At 47.1% G+C, this 20023-nt stretch overlaps 1 pseudogene; it reads right to left on the bottom strand.

The window, feature by feature from the left end:
- Positions 1 to 13422: 13422 nt before the first annotated feature.
- LOC133068844 (large ribosomal subunit protein eL33-like) lies at positions 13423 to 17355 on the bottom strand (annotated as a pseudogene).
- Positions 17356 to 20023: the final 2668 nt, after the last annotated feature.

Raw genomic sequence — 20023 nt, 5'->3', positions numbered from 1 at the left:
TGGGTGAGCTGGGGTGGAAAAGCTCATGAACCGCCAGCTCACAGTCAATATGTGTCCTGTGCAGACAGGCTGAGGAGGCCTTGAGTAGGGAAGGAGCATATGGAGATTTGGTTTTCATGTTCACATCTGGCACTCCTGTGGATCCTGAAGTGTACAGGAGACCTTGGGCTGAAGTTTCAAATATGGAAAAGTATGGAAAGTGAGAACAGCCAAGAAAAACCATTGAAAGGTATAGCTGAGAGGCTTCGGAAATTGATTTGCTGATGGGAGGAGGGAGAGGTGAGGCTCTAAGACATCTCCAAGGAAAATGTTTCTAAAAGATAAAGATAGTTCCATAGGGACTTCCTGGTGGTCCAGTGGTTAAGTATCTGCCTTGCAATGCAGGGGACACAGGTTCAATTCCAGGTTGGGAAACTAAGATTTCACATGCTGCAGAGATACTGATTCCATGCACCACAAGCAAGACCCAATGCAGCCAAACAGATGAATTGTTATTATTCAGTCTCTCAGTAGTGTCCAACTCTTCGTGACCCCATGGACTGCAGCACACCAGGCTGCCTTGTCCTTCACTATCTCCTGGAGTTTGCTCAAACTCATGTCCATTGAGTTGGTGAGGCCATTCAACCATATCATCTTCTGTCACCCCCCTTCTCTTCCTGCCTTCAATCTTTCCCAACATCAGGGTCTTTTCCAATGAGTCAGTTCTTCTCATCAGGTGGCCAAAGTATTGGAGCTTCAGCTTCAGCATCAGTCCTTCCAATATTCAGGACTGATTTCCTTTAGCATTGACTGGTTTGACCTGCTTGCAGTCCAATGGACTTTCAAGAGTTTCCTCTAACACCACAGTTCAAAAGCACCAATTCTTTGGTGCTCAGCTCTCTTTATAGTTCAACTCTCACATCCATACATGACTATTGGAAAAACCATAACTTTGATTATATGGACCTTTGTCGGCATCTGTCCTTCCAATGAATATGCAGAGTTGATTTCCTTTAGGATTGACTAATTTGATCTCCTTGTTGTCCAAGGGACTTTCAAAAGTCTTCTCCAGCACCACAATTGGAAAGCATCAGTTCTGTGGTGCTCAGCCTTCTTTCCGGTCCAACTGTCACCTCTGTGTATGACCACTGGAAAAACTAAAGCTTTAGCTATACGGACCTTTGTTCGCAGACAGATAAATAAATATTTAAAAAAGACAGTCCCATAGAAGAGGGCAAACATTTTGAACAGACTCGAACTTCACTTGGCCAGAAATGGCCAAGAAACACAAGAAAAAGTGCTCAATATCATTAATCCTCAGAGAATTGCAAAAGGAAATCACTATACTCTTTGGCACCTGTGGCCTTGACAAAATTTGACATTATCTACTGTTTGTTGAGGGTGTAGAACAGCAACACAGTAATTGTTACAACCAGTTGGTGACCCAGTTGCACATAATCTATTAAAATTGAACACACATGTTCCCTATGACCTACTGGTTTCCCTCCCAGGCATATGCCTGGTCCAGAAGCTGCACCTGGATAAGTGCAGCCCCAAACTGGAAACAAGCCAAACTTTCATCAGGGGTGGATTAGATACAGGAACTTACAATGAGATACTTAAGCAGCAGTAAAGAGATGGACATGCATGGGTGAATCTCACACATGTAGCATCAACAGAAAGATGCTAGACTTGGAATACACACAGAATGATTCCTGTGCGTTGCATTCCACAACAAGCAAGGCTGACATACGGCGGGGTAGGGATACACAACTGGGCAGCATCACCATAGCAACAGCAACACCGAGAGCAAGAACTAGTCATGATAAAAGTCGAGTTAAGACCCTCTGTCTGGAAGGGACATTTGAGGTCTTCCTGCACTGGCAACGTTACATGTCTTGATGTAGATGACACTTATGTGACTGTGTGCTTTAGAACTCTCCATTAATTTGAACAGGTATGTTTTATGCTCCTTTCTGTATGTATATTACATTTCACAACCTGGTAAATAAAAAACAGTCAGCAGAATACAGAAAGGTCATTGAAAGCGTCAGACACACAGGGCTAACGAGCACAGCTGCCCAGACTGTGCACTATGCAATGCCTGAGGAAGCTACAAACATAGACACCATGACCCCAAAAGGGAGTCAAGAGAGTACAACTGAGTGCTTGGTCTGAAGCCTGGAGAGGCAGGCACCTCATGGAGAAGCAGGAGGTGCACAGAGACCAAGAAGGAAGGACAGGAAGGCAGAAGGCCAGCCAGGACAGTGCAGAGATGGGAGGAGGACTCCCACGGAGCACCTCCCCAGGGACCCCCCTCCTTGCAGGGCCCCACAGCACTCCTGAGCTCTGCCACCTCATTTCCCACTCCCAGAAGCAACTGGAATCAGATCTGCCAATGGTCAGAGCCCCAGGCCCCTCCCAGGGAGAAAGCAGATGATACACTTTGAGAGTGAAGCCGGCTGGAAGGATGACAAAGATTACTACAGCCTCTCCCACAAATGGGGACTTAGGTCACCTTGCCAGTCAGGGTCTTTCTGTTTTGTAGAGCAAGCCCAGAACAGAGGGATGGGACCTCCTCAAGGTCACAGGAAGCCTCCAAATCAGGCAGTTCCCCTCTAAGACCTTCTCGTTTCTTATTCTAATTTGCTGGATTAACTCCCGTGAATGACTCCTAATAGGTAGAAATGTTATTCTGTTAACACATTTGCATGATAATAGGAATTCAGTGTCTCAATGGAAGGAACATCAGTGCCAGTCCAGGGAAGGCCAGTGAAGTAAGATCATACCACTGGGGGTCCTAGACGTCTTGGGAATTTGAGAAGAACACTAGACCCCCTCTTCAGGGAAGGTGACATTAGCCATTTGTGTACAGGCTTTGATGAATTTGTGTGCAGGCTTTGAGGAGGTTTGCAGACATCCTTCTGCCCCCACCAGCCCATCAGAGACTCAGGCTAACCTCTATGAGAGAAGCTAGCTTTAGTCCTAATGACTGCTTGATGGTGGGCAGGAGAGAGAAAGCCCCTGTCATTGAAAGAGAAAGCAGGTAGTGGGGAGAGAGACAGGGAGACAGGGAGATAGAAAGAGATGGAGAGACAGAGGCAGAGAGAAAGAGCAACAGAGACATTCTCTTCTGTTAAGACCAAGTAACAGCCCTTGTCCACCCAGTGCCCATGCTGGATCAAGCACTATATTAGGCACCTCACAGGGGACCTCTTAGACCCCTGAGCAGAGACAGTGGTATGAGATGCTGAGTCCTTGGGTCAGGAAGGGGCCTAGGCCACAGCACTTTAGGTCCAGGTGGGCTAGGAGCCGCTTTGCTGTTCAGTCCCTCAGTTGTGTCTGACTCCTTTTGACCTCATGGACTGCAGCACACCAGGCTTCCCTGTCCTTCACCATCTCTTAGAGTTTGCTCAAACTCAAGTCCATTGAGTCAGTGATGTCATCCAACCATCTCATCTTCTGTCACTCCCTTCTCATCTTGTCCTCCTGGCTTATAATAAAAGCTGAGTACAGAACAAAAAAATCTCAAACAACAACAAAACCCACCCATCATTAGCCTCTGTCCAAGCTCAATGATTGTGATTAAGGCAAAGAAGAACAGAGTCTAGGGTATTTTAAGCCACAGTCAGTGTATCATTTTGAAAAATGGGAAGTTGGACTCTGAAACCACAGGTTAGCAGCCCCTCAACAGGACAGAGCAATGACCTTCCTAATAACTATTTGTATCCCTGCTTCTCAGGCCCCACTTCCTTTTATTCAGGCCAGAGGCCAGCTGCAAGTCCTTTCTGTGTGGCAATTGCAGTGCTGGTTCAGGATGCCAAGTTAAGGGTCTCCAGGTGATACCTGCGAGGACCAGGGGGCTGAGAGGAGCCCACCCTCCTCAGCCCCCGGGCCCCTCAGCCCCCTGTTGGCTAGCCTTCACCTTGAGCTGACCCATGGGGCCACAGGTGGAGACCTCAGGACAGATTCCACACTCCGCACTATGCACTTGGTTTAGACTGACGGCTCCCCTCCATGCACGCACAGATGCACTCGGCAGTATGCGTGCAAATGGACAAGGACACCTTCATCCCCACGGCCCATTTGCCAAGTGCATGTACCCAGATGGTACCCCCAAATGTGGCCAAACAGCGCCCATCCCATCCAGCACCCGGCCCCCTGCAGCCACCCACGGGTGCGGTCCCTCATGAATTCAGAGCCCAGAAGAGCCATGGGCTCTCCCCAACATGGGAGCAGAAGTCCTGTTGCTTCTGCCTTCTCTCTGCTCCTTCATGTGTTAATTCATCTTTCTCTCCCCTTTGGGGATGCAAGGAAGGGGCTGCTGCTGGTCCAGAGCAGATAATATCTGTCTGACACCTACTGGGCATAAATGTCAATGCAGCCATGTATTGATGGATTGGGATTTTTTCTTCTTCTTTCTTCTTCATTCTTCTCACTGATAAAGTTGCTGCTTGAGATACAGTTCCTGGGGGAAGCAAAGGGGTTTGCAGGGGTAGATGTGCCACGAGCCCAAGAGGGTGTGCAGAGAGTCTGTGGGTGTGTGAAGGTGGGGGTGTGCGCACAGGCAGGGCAGGGGTCCACGTCACTCGCATGGAAGGAACACGGATGTGTCAGAACATGTACATGAGAGCTTGCATGGGGAGTGGAGCGGTGACTTCTGCTGGTAATGACATTTCTGGGAGCATGTGTCTGAGGCCATGGGAGTGTCACCAAGACAGTGGACCTGTGGACCTGCAGGGGGTCCATGTGCGCCTGGGATTGTGGGTGTGTGTTCGCGTGTGACGTGCGGGAGGTTCAGGTTGGGGGTGGGGAGGGGTCTTCACATTTCCACGGGAGGTCCTTTCTCAGACATGGCTCTCCCCTTACACTCCTTCAGCCAGAAGATGGACGCGTGGTTTTGCTTCAGGGATGAGAAGCATGGTTTCTTGGATGTTCTCATGTTCTCACCTAGAGAAGTAGCCACGTGTCTCACCTAAACACACACACACACACACACACATGCCTGGCACAATCTCAGACATCAGGAAGCAAAGTGCTCTCACCTTACAAGAGGCGAGTCCACAGAAGCAGGACACGGGGAAGAGAGCTGTGTCTGGCTCGTGGCCAGCTCACGCACCTGCATTGTGTGCAGAGCCTCTGTGACAGTCAGCAGCCCATCAGCTCTGCTGTGCTTCTGGTTTTAGGTGCAAAGAGCCTTAATTAGGATCTTCCCCAAACCGATGGTTCTGGAAAACATTGATGGTGAAGATGAGGACGGAGATCCATGAGTGCTCAGAATTTTGCAGGCGCCCCACCGAGAGTTTTCTGTACATCATCTCATTTAATCTCCACAAGGACACCAGTGGGCTGTCTCTCCCCTCCCTGAGACTCTGAGGAGAGAGTTCACCTTGGTTACCTGTGGATGATGGCCAGCTGCCCCTCCCCTTTCTTTGACCCCCTAGGCCCCCGTGAATAACTGCCTGTAAAGAGTCTACTCTTTCTATCCATCCTGTACTGGCACATATGGAGGTCCTGTGATCAAGTTCAGGGCAGAGGAGGGTGCATAAAAGCCAGGCCTGCAGCTTTGCAGGGGGTCACTCCCTAGACTGGATCAGTTCTGCTCTCCCCTCGTTCACCCCTGTTTCCAGTAAGAGCCAGTGCCTCCAACACCCACAGAGAGATGCTCGAAGCTAAGGGTGCCGAGCTGCCCTGCTGCCCATGGAGCTCACTTCTGAACTGGAACACAGGTGGGAAAGTTTCTTCCACGTCAACTTGGTCCTCCGGTTAGAGCAGAAATGGAAACTACCATAGTCACACCAGCAGAGGAATGAGATGGTTGGATGGCATCACCGACTCGATGGACAAACTCCAGGAAATAGTGAAGGACAGGGAAGCCTGGTGTGCTGCAGTCCAGTGGGTCGCAAAGAGTCGGACACGACTTAGTGACTGAACAACAACATGGTCACACCGAAAACGTGGAGGTTGACTCAGCCAGGCCCCAGATCTTGCCAGCTGGAAGCTGGGCCCTTGAGTGCATCCTTCCGTGCAGTTTCAAAACACCAGGAACACCAGTGAGGGTGGCCCACATCTTAAGAAGGATGGATTGGGAAGAGTCAGAATGTTAGAACTGCCAGCAACATCCTGTCAATTTTAGCAAAGCCCAGCAGGAGGGGAGCCCAGACTGCAGTCAGTTGCTCTGCAGGCAGCAGGGAGAAGGCTGGAAGCCCCCCTATGGGAATGCTATCCATCAGTGCCCAAGCACCAAGTGGACAGAAGCCTGGGACCTTGTAACCTTGAGCCCCAGACAATTGGATATAAGTGTGGGAACTCAGCCTTTCACAAGAGCCCCCCATTACTACTTTTTGGCCAGACAGTAGACCCCATTCAGCTGACAGCAGAAGGTAGAGGGTGGGACGTCCCACCCACATCTACCATGTCCACTGGTCTCAGAGAAGCCATCACTGAGTGGAATAGAAAGAGATGGTGGTGGCACAGAGGCCCAGAAACAGATGAGAAACTATAGGCTTCAGTCTCATATATAAGAAGGACTCAGCCTATGATTACTAAGGCCTAGAACAGATTGGATGCCTATAAGACTTGGAGAACTAGTTGGGCAAATAGGGTACACCCTTGACCTGCAAATGCTATGAGCATTCAACCTGAAAGTAAGCACCATCTCTCCCAAACTCTATCCCTCAAGTGGGCACTCTGCCCTTCTCAAATACACCAGTATACCCCAGAGGTGAGAGCTGGACCATGGATAATGGATGATGATCTTCTTGGAGAAGCAGAACCAAGAACTAAATTGGAAGGAGTAATGCTGAAGCTGAAACTCCAATACTTTGGCCACCTGATGTGAAGAACTGACTCATTTGAAAAGACCCCCCCCCCCAAAAAAAAAAAAAAGACCCTGATGCTGGGAAAGATTGAAGGCAGGAGGAGAAGGGGATGACAGAGGATGAGATGATTGGATGGCATCACTGACTCAATGGACATGAGTTTGAGTAAACTCCAAGAGTTGATGATGAATAGGGAGGCCTGGTATACTGCAGTCCATGGGGTCGCAAAGAGTTGGACACAACTGAGTGACTGAACTGAACTGAACTTCCCTTGTGTTTGAATTTTGGGTGTGATCCATAACTGTGTAAGAATTTGTAAAAAATCCATCCAAAATCAGTGCATTTTACTACTGCTGCTAGGTTGTATTGAGTTACACCACTGTATAATCAAACTATCCTGTATGCTATAGGTCAGCTTGTCAATGAAAGTATAGGATTGCATGGAAGCATTAATTTTATCAGCTATTTCACTGGGTCCATGGTATTGCATGTCGTTTCAGCTAAAATTTTTAGACTTGGTTGAGTTGAGAGCCATTGGATACATCAACACTGTATTGGATACATTACAAGCCATTGGATACACCAAGATCCAGTTCCTGGCACATAACACCTGTGATCTCACACTGGTCATTCTGCTAGAGTTTTGCTCCTTACAGACACAATTCCAGTAAAGTCTATTTTGCTATTTCCACAATGAAAGAATAAAGGTGGTGAGTTTTTAAACATACACACAGCACCTTTAAGTGTGCTCCTAAGAGTATGTTCACAAGCAGATGAGGAGAACAAACCATTTTCATGTCCCACATTTGGAAGAATCCATTGCCTGCTACCTTTGGTTATGTGTTCTGCAAATCATGTTTCTCCTCCACTAAATACATAATCCAGTCCTGGGCCATGAGAAAGCATTCTTATTTCAAGGTGTAACAGTTCTTGCATCTTCAGGTCACAACTCTAGGTAGGTTGGCATGTGGGCAGCAGGAGAATTTCTAGAAGCTATCCCTACCCAGATAGCAGAGCCCTATATGTGGAAACACACCCACTAATCCCAATGCACCCTTAGCTACACTGCCCCATCTCAACGGCCACTCCAATACCCACCTTTCCAGACAGGAAAGGTGATGTGGTGGGGGCATGCTGGAGTGGAAAGAAACTGTGGCTTAACCACTGCAATTACAATGTCTTCTGAGGACTGTATAAAAAAAATACTACAATGCAATCCCTAAGACCCATGAATTATTTAAGTAGGAAAAAATGGAAAAGCTGGAAAATATTGGAGGAACCATCAAGATGGTTTAGGGTTTGAGCTTATGGTGAGCTCTCAGAGGTGATATGGGAGATGGAGAGAGAATGTGATTTTGCATCAGGAGGCAGAGTCTGGACCCAAATTCATCATTGATTTCCCACGAGAACTGGGTGAATCGGTTCCCTCTCTGCACCTCCACTTCCTGGTGAGTAAAACCAGGTGGTGAGAATGTCATCTCCATGCACCTCCTCCAGTTGTCATGAGGACCACACCACTGAGCACAGCAGGAAATGCTTTGTAAACCAGCAGGAAGTCCTGTGTTCTAGGGAATTGAGTTATTATCGATGCTCTGATGTTTGGGGAAAGCTGGAAATCAGCTTCCATAGAGCACATTTCATGACTACATGCTAACTAGCAAGACAACTTTGATTCCAAGAGGGCACTTGTCTAAATACTTCCATTTGCAAAATCTCTCTTCATTTTTCCATTGTTCATTAATTCAGAAAAATGTCTGAGCACCTGCTCCATGCTGGATGCTGGCATTACAGAGGTGAAGAAGCCGGTGAAGTCCCTACTCTCCTTTGAATCATGGAAGTAAACCTGGAGACAGATGAGGCCAAATTGGACCAACCCTTCCTCACCACTAGGTAGTAATGATCTGGAGTCTATTCTGCAAGGAGTCATGTTCAAAGATAGAACAAACCATAAACCCTACTGGATCTGGACAGATCCAGATCCATCCTGATCGTCAAGCTAGGCTCCCTGTGGTGGTGATGATGGGGAAGGCGGCTGTAGGTGTTGATGATGGTGCCGCTGTATAGCCTGTTGGCTATAGCGATGCTGTTACTGAATTTAAGCTCGTACTACTTGTGGTGCAACAGGGCAATCAATCAAGCGATGAATTGTGAGGGCAAGGAATAGTGACTTTGTTCAGAAAGTCAGCAGACTGATAAGATGGTGGACTAGTGCCCGAAAAAACCATCTTATTCGAGTTAGAATTCAGACTACATTTATACTAAAAGGGATGGGAGTGCATTTGGTTGTTTCAAACTTCTTTGTGCTGGAATACTTTGTTCTTGCAGCTGTCCATAGGTCAAGTCAACATGTTCCTGTGAGTCTCCAAGAAGACAAATGTGATTCTCCATTCTGTGACTTTTTATCTCTATATAAATGGAAAAGTATCACACCCTTAAATGTCAAAGACTTGAGAAGGGACTATCCTGTATATTTTAGGCTATAGGCAACATTCTTTAGTTGTAGCAAAGTCAACAGAATACAAAGTTTAGAGTAAAATAAATAGATCCACTTATGGAGTCAGATTTATTCTTCTCTGTTACAGTGATTGTTGTGGTGGTAGTGGTATTTGTAGTGGTTGTTTTGATGTGTAGTGGTTGCAACTATTAATGTTTTGTGGTTGTTGTAACTGTTATTATGGTGGTTGATATTGTGATTATTATTGCATAAGGTTGTTATGGCCTTGGTAGTGGTTTTGTTGGTTGCAGTTGCTGATTTTGTGATTGTTGCAATGGTATTGGTTATGGTTGTTGATATCACTATTGCTCGCATGGTGGAGGTCGTCGATATTGCTTAATGGTGGTGATGGTTATAGCTCTGATGGTGGTGGTAATTATGGTTGATGCTGTTGTGTAAATGTTGGCGATGCAGTGATATTGCTGGTGTTTACAATTGATGATGTTACTATGGTTGCTGCAGTGGTGGTATCAGTTGTCACTGATGTTGTGGTGCTGTTGGTGGTATTGGCAGTTGTGGTGGTTGTTGCAATGGCAGTAGTGGGTGTGGTGATGCCGCTACTGTTGGGGTGATGGAGGTAGTGGCTGCAGTTTTCATTGCGGTGGTGGTGGAGATTGTTGCTATGGTAGTGGCTGTGTTGGTACTTCATGTGGGTGTTGTGATGCTATTGTTGTTGGGGTGGTGGTTGTTGTGGTTGTCCTTATGGTGGTGTTGGTGATTGTGGTGATGGTGGTGGTACTGACGGGTGTTGTGGATGATGTGGTATTGTTGGCAGTTGCTGTTGTTGTAGTTGTTGCTATGGTAGTGGCTGTGTTGGTACTTCATGTGGGTGTTGTGATGCTACTGTTGTTGGGGTGGTGGTTGTTGTGGTTGTCCTTATGGTGGTGTTGGTGATTGTGGTGATGGTGGTGGTACTGGCGGGTGTTGTGGATGATGTGGTATTGTTGGCAGTTGCTGTTGTTGTAGTTGTTGCTATGGTAGTGGCTGTGTTGGTACTTCATGTGGGTGTTGTGATGCTACTGTTGTTGGGGTGGTGGTTGTTGTGGTTGTCCTTATGGTGGTGTTAGTGATTGTGGTGATGGTGGTGGTACTGACGGGTGTTGTGGATGATGTGGTATTGTTGGCAGTTGCTGTTGTTGTAGTTGTTGCTATGGTAGTGGCTGTGTTGGTACTTCATGTGGGTGTTGTGATGCTACTGTTGTTGGGGTGGTGGTTGTTGTGGTTGTCCTTATGGTGGTGTTAGTGATTGTGGTGATGGTGGTGGTACTGGCGGGTGTTGTGGATGATGTGGTATTGTTGGCAGTTGCTGTTGTTGTAGTTGTTGCTATGGTAGTGGCTGTGTTGGTACTTCATGTGGGTGTTGTGATGCTACTGTTGTTGGGGTGGTGGTTGTTGTGGTTGTCCTTATGGTGGTGTTGGTGATTGTGGTGATGGTGGTGGTACTGACGGGTGTTGTGGATGATGTGGTATTGTTGGCAGTTGCTGTTGTTGTAGTTGTTGCTATGGTAGTGGCTGTGTTGGTACTTCATATGGGTGTTGTGATGCTACTGTTGTTGGGGTGGTGGTTGTTGTGGTTGTCCTTATGGTGGTGTTGGTGATTGTGGTGATGGTGGTGGTACTGGCGGGTGTTGTGGATGATGTGGTATTGTTGGCAGTTGCTGTTGTTGTAGTTGTTGCTATGGTAGTGGCTGTGTTGGTACTTCATGTGGGTGTTGTGATGCTACTGTTGTTGGGGTGGTGGTTGTTGTGGTTGTCCTTATGGTGGTGTTAGTGATTGTGGTGATGGTGGTGGTACTGGTGGGTGTTGCGGATGATGTGTTGTTGGCAGTTGCTGTTGTTGCAGTTGTTGCGATGGTAGTGGTGGTGGTGATTTGGTGGTGGTGAGGTTGTGATGTCACTGTTGTTGGGGTGGAAGAGGTGGTGAATATCTGGACTGTATCTGTTTCCAAGTACATCCACCATGGCCTCCTTTCCCAGATAACCACACCAACTTACTTTAATTATTGATGGAGAAGTTAATTAAAACATGGAGCTTCCACAAATCCCAAAGTGCTGGTCTTCAAACCTGCTCTCCTTGTCATTTCTTATGACCCTCTGTTAATAGGCAATGATCCAGCCTTCAATCTTTGTGACAATGTTCCAATCCCAGCCAATTTAAATAATTCTCCCAGTAAAAATTCCACAAGATGCTGTCAAACATTTTATGAGTCTAAATATACAACACCAACTGTATCTAATCATTTTTTGTTTAAATCCTATTGGGAGGAAACAAATGATAAAGGATATCTGGCAAAATTTGCTTCTGTGAGTCCCTCCTATTATTGTTCAGGAACAGGAAATCTTCCATTTCCTTTCCTAATTTTTCCATTATTTTATTTACTTGAAGGGAACCTGCTATGTGATGTCTGAGAGCAGCTTTGATCAGTTTTGTGTGAGAGAGGGCCTTCTGCATACTGCCTCTTGTTCACCAGCTCCCTGTGATCTCACACCACTGGCATCTCCAGGAGTGTCACCATCCTTGGCCTTGCACCCCAATCCAACCACCAGCTGCCTCATCTTGGTTGGTGTCAATTCCTTCATCTCTAAGTCAGGGACCATCACACCAACCTGCAGGACTGTCCTGCAGACAAACTGTGGTTAGGACACTGAACTTAAAACTGAGCCTGGCTTGGAGGAGCAGCACCTTTGACAACAAGACAGTGTCCCCTAAAAACCGGGCTGAGCAGTCTCTTATCCACGAGCCAGCACCTCCCTCCTAGGGACCGCTGGCCAGATGGGCTCGGATACACGGGCACAGCCCTTCCTTAGTCTCTGGGCCTTTCTCACGCAGGCCTGGCACAGAAATTGGAAAACAGCAAGAAGGCAGCAGCCAGTCCTTGATAAGCCCATGCCCTGGAGGAGTCCATGTTCTGGTGGAGAAGAAAGGAGAAGCAGATCTGGCTTCACAAGATGCGGGGCTCAGGGAAGAAGGAAAATATGGGGTTCCTAACAAATTTTTAAAACTTTCAAAATAGCAGGGGATTAAACCAAATAGGGGGTCCTCCTCTGTGTGGAACCTTGTGTTTCTGAGCAGTTCACACACTCATGAAGCTGTTTCCTGGGAGAAGGAAATGCTTGTCATGATAGGCCATGCCAGATCACATACATGCTTTGTTTTATTTCACTGACTTAAGAGCTAGCTGCAAAGGGTAGGCATTGTAATCCCTCATTTATAGAAAAGGGAGACAGAGGACTTAAGTTGTTGAAAGGTTTCTCAAGCACACATCAAAGTCCATGCTCCACCAATTAGGCTGGACATTGGGTCCTCTGTAGCACCTTTAGGCTTTCCCATGGGGAGCCCCAGGCAACCTGAGGAGGCAGACAGAACATCCTCTTCATTACAGCCTTGCTCCAGACCCAGATCTTCCCTGACTGTTCAAAGCAGACTCTCTTGGTTCAGAATTCAAATCCCATTTTTGCCTTGTATTACTTGGATGACACTGGACCAGCCATTAAAACCCTCTGGGCCTCAGTATCCCCATCTGTGACATGGACAAAATTGTATCTGATGATGTTGAGAGGACTGGATGAGTGAAGAGGAAAAAGCATTTAGAATTTGCTTGAAAAGTGAAAAGTAAAAGTGTTAGTCATTCAGTCATGTCTGATTGTTTGCAACCCCATGGACTGTAACCCACCAGGCTCCTCTGTCCATGGAATTCTCCAAGCAGGAATACTGCAGTGGGTTGCCATTCCTTCTCCAGGGGATCTTCTTGACCTAGGGATTGAACCCAGACCTCCTGCAGTGCAGGTGGATTCTTCACCATTTTAGCCACCAGAATTTGCCTGACATATTAGCAATTCTATCTGCCATGTTGTGTAGTAATAACCCATGTGGATTTGGGATAGAAAGTAGGCTTCATTTCATCAAATGGAAGGAGGTGGTTGCTTGAATCATGCTAGTGGCAAGATTAGGAGGTTGGGAAGGGTGCGATCATCATTTGTTAATGTCTGCTGGGTCCTCACGTGGGTGGTGGGGTTGCATTGTAGGCTACTGGCCTTTTAGACAAAGTCAGTACAGAGTTCACGGGTGGGAAACATTGGGTGGTGGTTTCATTTTTTTCACTTTTGTTTATTTATTTTTCAGTAAGTTTAAGTCCTTGAAGGGTAGAGCATCCCATGGATTCTGTGTCCAGTGGCCTCAGCAGGAAGATTGCTTTGGAATTTGACATGAGCCCTGCCAAATGTTTCCATGATCTTGAGTTATCTCTCCCCCGATTGCTCTGGTTCTGTTGGGTTTTCTGCCAGGAGTTACTGTGTTGTTCTTTGCTCTGTACACATAAGCACATCTCTTGCCTGGACAGAACTCAGTTTCATCGAGGGCACATACATCTTCAGTTTGCAGGAGAGCTGTATGCTCCCTCACTCTGGTTTCATAGACTCCAGTTGCAGCCAACAAAAATGGCTGTGGACCACAGCCTTCCAGACTTATTTGTCGTTTCAGAAGTCCTGTTCCCAGCAGGTTTCCACAGAGTCCAAAATGGCCAGGCTGGTGTTTTCTTATTCCCAGGACCCACCAGGCCAATCCAGGCCAGGTACTGCACTGAACCCTCTCCGGCAGGAACTCATTTCACCCTCAGATGATCCGGTGTTGAATCTCTGTTTAGCCCAAGGCCATTTCTACAAAATGCTCAAGCATCTGAAGGACGATATAAAAAGAACAGCTACCACCAGACTGGTTTCCAATGATACCGACTCCAGATTGTGCACTTGAAATGGGGTAGCCCGCGTGAAGACGGACCTGATTTGGAAGACTGCATATGCAAAAACTATGTCAGCTATCACATAACTTTTATACAATTATATGTTCAAGTGATAATATTTGGTATCTGTTGGACTAAATAAATTATGTTATAATTTCTTTTCTTTTTTTTTAAACTGTTTTTCTATGTGACTTCCAGGAAGCATGAAATTCCATACCCAGCTCACATTGCAATTCTATTGGAAGGCTCTGCTGCAGAGCAGACATTTGCTGGATATGCCAGGCCCACTGCGGGAAGCCCCCAGGAGGTTCTGGAGGCCATAGTTACCTAGACAGGGGCCAATCTTGCAGAATAAAGGCTGACCCATGTGGGCTGGTCATGAGGAAAGGCAACAGGATGCCCCTTTAAGGGAGTGGGGGTGTGTATCTCTGCCCTGTGGCTTCCATGGTATAGATGGCCAAATCTACCTCTCCAGTCCTCTGTCTGGGTGAACTCCAACCCCACATGTGTCCTCTTTCTGGTCTTTACTCAGATGTCCCCTCCTCAGGGAAGACTCTCTAGAGTTCTTGTATAAGACCCCCCTCTCTGATACCTCACAAAGTCACCCCTGCTTTAGTTTCTCCAAAGCATGTACACCGTGGGACATACCCAGTGGTGAATAATTTTATATGTCAGCTCAACTGTGCTAAGGACTGTCCAGAGAGCTAGTCAAGTATTACACTTGGGTCTAGGGGTGTTTCTTTTTCTTCTTTTTATTTATTTATTTATTGGCTGTGCCACAAGGCATATGGGATCTTAGTTCCCCAAACAGGGGTTAAACCTGCACCCCCTGAATTGGAGTGCAGAGTCTTAACCACTGGACAACCAAGAAAATCCTCCATGGGAGAGTTTCTGGAAGAGGTTAGCATTCAATTCAGTCCATGAAAAGCCCTGCCCTCACCAATGTGGGCAGTATCCTCCAACACTTTGGGGGCCTTAAGAGAGCCAAAAGGCAACGGAAGAGTACGTTCTCTCTCATTTTGAGCTGGGACTTCCATCTTTTCCTTTCCTTGGTCATCAGAGCTCTGGGGCTTGTATCAGAGGCCCTGTGGTTCTCGGGCCTTTGGACTTGAACTGAGTTATATCGCCTGGTTTTCCTGGGTGTTCAGTTTGTGGATGGCGGATGGTGGGACGTGGTCTCCGTAACCATGTTAGCCAACTCCTAAAATAAATCTCCTTTTATATATATGAACATATATAATATATATAATGTTTATGTTCACATGTAGATAATATATCTCCTATTGGTTTTCTCTGGAGAACTTTGACTAATCTGACCACCTATTTCCTTGTTCAATGCTGGGAACAGAAACTGTCTGCTGTGTTTGCTGTTATTTCCCAGCACAGAGAACAGTGCCTGGTGGGCTGTCAGGAAACCTTTATGAGATGAGTGGGTGAATAGGTCTCAGAGACAGGAGACCACCCTGCATGATGTCTGAGGTCTGGATAAGTGGGTCTTTAGCTCTTCAGCAGACCTGCTCCATATCTAGCCTGAAGAACATGGCCCCAGGATGACCCTGCATCTAAAGGGACCAAGCTTATATCCCATGAGACAGGCCTCCACCCTCCTCCTGCTCCTTCTTGCCAAACACACACACTGCATGCCTTCTGGGTGTGTTTCTTCCTTGGAATCTTAAAGAACAAGGGGAACTCCAATGATCCATCTCTAGTCCCAAGGTTATGAAGGCCCAGACCTCTGGTTCATACACTCCTAAGACATGGGCAGCATCTCTGACCTGAGGGATGTGCCCTTAGCTCAAAATCTGCCATCTAGCCTTGTGGACCAGGGATCAAAATCCAGGACTAGATCACAGACCACAGATGAGCATTCATTTACATTCTCACCAAGCATCACTATATGCATGCATTTTCATAGACTCTGCTCTAAGTAAGGTAAATAAGTGGAAGTCACTCAGTCGTGTCCAGCTCTTTGCAGCCCCATGGACTATATAGTCCATGGAATTCTCCAAGCCAGAATACTGGAGTGGGTAGCCGGTCCCTTCTCCAGGGGATCAGCCCAGGGATCGAACCCAGGTCTCCCGTATTGCAGGTGGATTCTTTACCAGCTGAACTACCAGGGAAGCCCAGACTCGGTTTTATGGGGATAAACTGTGTGTTTGTATCTCTCTGTTCTCAAGATCTAGAATGATACTGCTCCAGGTGTGGTCACACAGATGAGGGTCACACAGAGAGGTGCTGTGAAATGAATGGCATCCTCCCCAAAAGACGCTGAGGTCCTGACCCAGTGTCCATGAATGTGGTCTTTTCTAGAAATGGGGTCTTTGCAGATGACCAAGTTAAGATGAGGTCATTAGGGTGAGGCTTAATCCAATAAATACTCAGTAGATCAGTTGTGTCCTACTCTTCACGACTCTATGAACTGCAGCCTGCCAGACTCCTCTGTCCATGGAAATTTCCAGGCAAGAATACTTGAATGGGTTGCATTTCTTCCTCCCAGCACTCTTCCTGACCCAGGGATTGAACCTGTGTCTCCTGCATTGGCAAGTGGATTCTTTACCCCTGAGTCACCAGGGAACCCAATCCTATAAGACTGGTGTCCTGATAAAAAGGGCACAGAGACACTTGTAGAGGAAAAAGGTCAGGTAACAATGAAGGCAGAAGATGGAGGTCCTGCATCCTGATCCTCTGCATCTCCAGAGCTAAGCAAGGACAGTGTTGCTCAAGCCCTCCATCCTTGGGGTGGTTCGTTGCAGCAGTCCTAACAGACCAGCATGTGAGGGGTGGCATTTATGCCTACTATTTATCATATATTTCTGGTTCTCCTGGGCACACAGGAGGGTCACTGTTTGCTAATCTCTTGAAGTCCAGGGTGACCATTTGACTTGCTTGGCCAATGCATGTGGGCTAAGAAGTGTGTATGAACCCTGGGGAGATGCCCCAAACCATATGTGATTCACCCCATTCCCTCTGTCTGCTTCTGAATCCCTAGGAGCTATGCTGGGATGAACACTCCAGTTTACCTCCCTGGAGCAAGGGGTGACAGTTATCACAGACCCTCTACTATCCTGCAACAGATGTTTAGTGAATGAGAAAGAACTTTGGTTATGTTTAGTCACTGAAATTTGTGGTGAGGGGGTGCTTGTTATGCTTGTTATGGCAGCATAACCTAGCCTATCCTGACTGATACACGTTGAATGGCAAGAAAGGAGGGAGGGACGGAATAAGAAAGGAAATTGTTGGGTGATGATGTATTTTGTTTCTGGAAAAGCTGAACTCTGGGGTTTCCATGTGGCTGCCTGACATACCCATTAATTTCAGCCATGATCCTGGTGGTTTAGATGAAGAGTGTGTGCATGCATGCCACACCTGCATGCATGTTTGCATTGCTATGTGTGTGAACACACGTGCACAATACTAGTCATGTGGTTCCCTCTGCAGCCCCTGCTTTGAAGGCTGACAATGCACTTGTGCTCAGGGGACAGAATTCCCATTAGTCCAACCAGTTCTGAAACCGCTGAGTCGGAGACACTCTGTGAGCATCTGAAATCAGGTACCTTCCTCCCACTCTGGATCCAGAGCTGCTCATCTAGGGCTGAACTGAGCTCCCAGTAAGGAGCTAATGTTATGGAAGAGCTGGTGTCAAGGTAATTTGTCGTAATAAGCCTTTCCACCTGCGATCTCCCTCTGCAGAGGTTTGAAATATGGCAGAAACTCATTTAAGGCAGAAGAATGATAACAGATCCAGAGCTCAAGAAAAACCAGCCACTTTGGAGCAAAATCAGTCTTCATCAGAACCAACCCATTAAGAAAAAAACAGTGTGCCTAGTTCTCTGCAGGGCATTTGCATATTTTTCAAGTTCTTAACAGAGAAAAATCACAAGGTGTCAGGATAGGAACCTCAAGACAGCTCCCATTCCCTTCAAAATGAACGAGAGATGTCATCTTTAATGAAAGGAGAAGAAAGAAGCCTTTAATCCTCCTACCACTCCCCCTCCTCCTCCCACAAATTGGGAGCACTCTCCTAGCACGCTGCTGCAGAGGAAGGAAGAGGGAAGCGGCCCACGTTGGTGCGAGTGGGGCTTATAAGTCTCTTCAAGCTCAGTAGCCAACTGCCTTGCGTGGCAGGTGGGGAACTGGATATTGATTCCACAGAATGACATCTCCTGACCTCTGCAGGGTTCCGAGGGTGCTGAGGTTCCAGCGAGCCAGCCCAGCACCAGGCTTTGCTTTTCTAAATCATCAGCAAGACCAAAGGGCAGGTGGCTGCCCACCAATGTGGCTTCCAGAGGGTTGCTCCTTTCTAAAGAAATTCTCAGTTGATTTTGAGCCTTCATCCACTCTGGAAACTTTTCTGAGCCAGAGGGACTTTATAGGATGAATTTTGTGGCAGGAAGAATTTGAAGACAGTTTTTAGGATCCCTGGCCTCTGCTTTGCATACTGCTTATAATTACCTCTACTTGAGTGTGGGTGGGCCTGACCTAATCAGATGAGCCCTTTGAAAAAAATGGTCTAGGGATCAGAGAGAAAAGGAGCCAGAGAGACCAAGAGCCACAGAGATGCTCTCTTACTGGCCTTTAACAGAGGACCCTGATATGTTCTGAGCCACATTGCAAGAAACTGTTTATAGACGGCTTTTAGGAGCTGAGAGTTGTCCCTGGCCGTGAGCCTCAGCCCTGCAACAGTAAAAAACTGAATTATGTCAGCAGAACATGAGCTTAGAAGAGGATCCTGGGTTCCAGAAAGGGACACAGTCCCCCTGACACCTGGATGGCAGCCTTGTAAAACCCTGGGGCAAGAGCCCAGCTAAGCTGGGGCCCAGATTCTTGACCTTTGAAAACTGTGAGATAATCAGTGTATGGTGATTTAAACCACTGAGAGTGGGGTTGTTTGTTATTCAGCTTAGATAACTGATACAGACTTTTGATAGGAAGTGGGGACTGAGTGCTGCTGGCCATGTGCAAAAGCCTGGGTGGTGGACTGGGGAGGATCTGAACCACTCTCTTCATTTTCTCTGTTGTGCCACACACCCATTCCCCACAGTAACTGAGTGTGTCCCAGTAGGGAGGGGCAATGGTACTTGTCTGCATGGGAGCTCATGCTTTCCTAGTAGAATTGTCCACCTGTGGCTTGTCTCCCCAGGAAGATAGAACTCCTGGGGGGCAGTGCCTGTGTCTCTCGTTTCTACCTTAGCACCCGGCCCAGCACTGAGCAGCTTGACAACTGCTGTGGGGCTTGGGGAGTCTCTTAACTCAGCAACATGCTCATGGCATATGGGGTTATGATGGTTTCCTTGCAAGCGACCACCACTCTCTCTCCCTTTTGTAGCAGTGTTGGTTTGGGTGGGGCTGATTCATTTTATCCTTGGCTTAGGGCTCAGGAATGGGCCCTAATTAGTCTGTGTGAAGCTGGGTGATCCCATCCATCTTCCCACACAGATGAGATCAGAAATGGGCAGAAGCCCAGGCTGTGGTCAGTCAGTACCTGGAGTTCTCCTGGCCCCAGGGACTGGTTAGCTGGGTGATGAGGCATTTTATTGCTTGCTGGTTGGAGGAAGAGAAGTATCAGTTTGTACTGTGGACAGTCAGATATGCCCACAGAGTCCCTGAAATAATTTGCCCACTATGAGGGAAGTCAGTCTTCACATGGAGATGAGAAGAGTCAAGATTATCACAGACAAGTGGAACTGGATCCTTGATCAAAGCATGCCTGAAAACCATCCTGCTCTGGATTTTCTTTATTATTATACCACCTGAGTTGGGTTTTAGTTGTTCCTCATAACCTAACATATTTTCAAATAGAAAGAACAGATATTTACTCTCTTTTCACAGTTGAGCATGGAGGCTTCATGTGTTTCAACAGCTGGTCTTGGAAACCATTAGAACTAGAAATTATCAAAGGAGAAAAGATGAACTCAAATCTTTCTAGTAGGTGGTAGGCAGAGTTCTAATATGGTCCCTACAATCCCACAGCCTAGTGTACACAATCTGTA

This window comes from Dama dama, chromosome 14 (assembly GCF_033118175.1).
Source record: "Dama dama isolate Ldn47 chromosome 14, ASM3311817v1, whole genome shotgun sequence".
NCBI lineage: Eukaryota > Metazoa > Chordata > Mammalia > Artiodactyla > Cervidae > Dama > Dama dama.
The sequence above is the reverse complement of the archived record's forward strand: the minus strand, read 5'-3'. Positions and strand labels throughout refer to the sequence as shown.